Below are 3,239 nucleotides of genomic sequence, written 5' to 3'. Positions count from 1 at the left end.
GCACTATAAACAGTAGCACAATCCTCCCATTGCTCAAAGATTGTTACCCTATATGATCTTAGTGCTGGAATTTAGTTTATTTTGGGACAGCCCAATAACTATTTCAGAAATTCCTAAATAAATCCTAGAGGCCCACTTAGCCCATTTTGTGCAAGGCAAGGGATACTACTAATGTTTAGTCCCACATTGCTAGTTGAGTGGGAGTTGGACCTCCTTATAAGGGAGGTTCTTTCCCCACTTGTATGAGCATGAGAACAAGAGGGACATCCACGCGCGCTCCTGCGCCGCCGCCGGCCTCGCCACGCCTCGCCTCGCCGCGGGTTGCGGGAATGAGCCGATGTCTAAATTTTTGCCACGCACTACGAGTATACGAAAGGTCACTCGGAAGCTGAAAGATTTTTCTGTAGTGGACACTGAATCCGAACGGCGCGTCTCTTCGGCTGCTGCCTGTTCGTTTCGGGACAGTAGGCCTCCGGAACCGCACCTTTTGAGTCCTGTACGGGAGAAGGGTGATAAGGTTTTTGGGGAGTGCTCTGCGCGACTACTGACTTCTTTGTCACGGACGCCCCAGACTCCGACGACTACTTCCCTGACGACAACTACTTCCCCAACATCGACAACCTCCTCGACGACATGGAGGACACCGACCCCAAGTCCAGTGCCTCTGCTCCGGCTGCTGTCCAGTACGTGTTTTTATCTTTCCTGTTAGAAGTCCTGCAACAGTTCCTTCTTCTAGTGTTTGCTCTACACATGTTAGGCTCTACTTCATATATGCATCTTGATGTACTGTCTGCTCTAGAGATGATCGGTTCTAGCTCATATATGCAGATATTATTTACCTTCTCTTTTTCAAATCGCATGGCTTGTTATATCATTGCTATACTAGTCATGCTTTATCTAGTATTTCTGTTAATAAAATCATTCGATAAATTGCTCATATTTCCAACAGATAGGGCCCTCAAGCACAGCAATTGAGGCTATCAGCAAATAATGATTTTCTCTATCATTATGCAAATTATAGCACTAACTAGCTAAGGTGTACATGCAAAGTGTGCCTACTACCGTAATTAAACCTGAAAAACATTTTGCTTGATATTCACAAGTACAGTATCATATTCGTACATACATTCACACATTTTAATATGTCTTGTTGAGGTGGAACAAAATCGTACAAAACATGAACTTACAAGCACAAGAAATTTATATCTCCATAGCAGTTGTTCGTGTCCTTTGATTGAAATATCGTAGAGGAAGCCCCTACAGTGTGGTTTATAATAGAAAGAAGCTCACAAGATATTTTGTCAGGAACCTGACCTTGGGCAGTGCCAATGACTTTAGTCCCACCTCGGACACGGGAGGAGGCTAGGACCTCCTTATAAGGGAGAGTGCCACGCTCCCTTTAGGCTGGTCTTTTGGGATGTCGTGGGCTCTCCGCTTGTAATGGAGTGTCCGATGCGCACTGGAAACGTCCGAACATATGCCGGTGGACCAGGAGCTGGGTCTGTGCTACTAGCAATTGGTATTAGAGTTACGCCCCACGCCATTCTAAGGGGGGCTTTCCTGGGGGGTGGGGTGTCCCCACGCCAGTCTAAGGGGGCTCCCCTAGGAGTGGGGAAAGAAGAATATCGGTGAAGAAGTGGAACTAAAGGCGAAAATTCGTTTCTAAGCCCGTGCTCGGATGCACCTGATATCCCAACCATCTGTTCGCGTCGGGATCTGAGCGTTTCCAGTATTTCTTACCGTATTTCTCTCACGTATGCTCTCAGTATTGGGGGGCCTGACAGGTTGCATTAACTCGTCTCCCAACGGGAGGGACGTCTCGGTACAGTTGGTCCGACGGACCAGACACTTTTCTGGGCCGGAGGGAGGTCGACATCACGCCGGAGTGGACGTCGCGTATCAACCGGGAAGCATGCCCAGGAAACTAGGCTGATGCTGGAGCCGCGCCGCGCCGTGAGCGGGCGTGGTCGTTGCCGACGGAGCCGCAGACGCGGGTAGGTCGAGCGCTGGAGCCACTGCGTAGGGGCGCACTGAGCGCCAGTCGTCGCGTCCGCGTCGCTGCACCGTTGTGTAGCCGTCCAGGTGGACGCATGCAGGCCGTAGGTGCGCCTCGTCGTTGCTGTCGATGGCTTGACGCGCTGGGGTCGAAGGCAAGAACCGCTGGGGTCGTCGCCACGCCATTGCAGCCGATGCTGTGCCCGCATGAGCCGCAGTGAGGCCGCCTCCTGGGAGCACCAGAAGATGGAGAGACGTGATTCAGGACCATGGTTCAGCCGAACCTATGGTCTATGCAGTGTGATTTAAGATCCTACTACATGTGAATCCGTGACATGCATGCCAACTGCATTTTTTAATCAACCATGCATGGATCCTCATGAATAGACATGCATATCAAGTGCATTTTTTCATCAATCATGCATGGATCTTTATGAATAGTGTTTAGAAATCAATGGTGTCGAACGTAGGTTCGGCTGAACCATAGTTCCGTACAACATTTTCGCCAGAAGATGGGAAGCCGCGCCCGTCTTGTGCGCTCGCGCCGGGGGGCTTCACCCCTTGGTTCTGACGGAACCACGCCGCCGGCCGTGCCGACATCGCTCAAACACCATGTGCTGGGCGTGGCCGCCGAATGGAGCGCAGAGCGAGGGCTTCGTGAACACGCGCGCCGCGTGGTGGCTGTGTAGACTATTGGTCCACGCCATAGCTGGGCTGTGGTGCGGGGTGCTGCACATCGTCCTGGATTACGCATGCGATGCGCTGCGCCGATCTCATTGCAGTGATTGGAGAAAGGAGGATGCAACAAAGACTACTTCCCCTGAAAGAATAGGTGTTGTTGTTTGGAGCAGAACAAGAGCGGCGACGACGAATTGATGAAGACGGCAATTTTCCTTTCTCTAGACTTGGATGTTTTTCGATTCGAAAATTTCTTTCTGAGCAGGAGCTCTACGACATGAGCAGCGAATTGATTCAAGCATTCTGAACTGGGCCATGGCTCACTTTGGCGGTCGTCGTCCTGTCCCTAGCTCAGAACTCCACCGTGACGGACTCAGCTCATGCCCTCTACGAACAGCCCCACGCCCAGCACTATAGATGACCGTATAGCAGCAGTATTCCCTTTTTCCAGCGAAATAAACCTGACGCGTCTGACACACTTTTTCCCATCCCAACGCATCTGCCAACGACTGGGATAACAGGTGCAGCTGAGCTCGAGCACCAAATCGCCCCTTCCAACTAAAGGA

Source organism: Triticum dicoccoides, chromosome 1B, assembly GCF_002162155.2.
Source record: "Triticum dicoccoides isolate Atlit2015 ecotype Zavitan chromosome 1B, WEW_v2.0, whole genome shotgun sequence".
Lineage (NCBI taxonomy): Eukaryota > Viridiplantae > Streptophyta > Magnoliopsida > Poales > Poaceae > Triticum > Triticum dicoccoides.
This window is presented reverse-complemented; position numbering follows the sequence as displayed.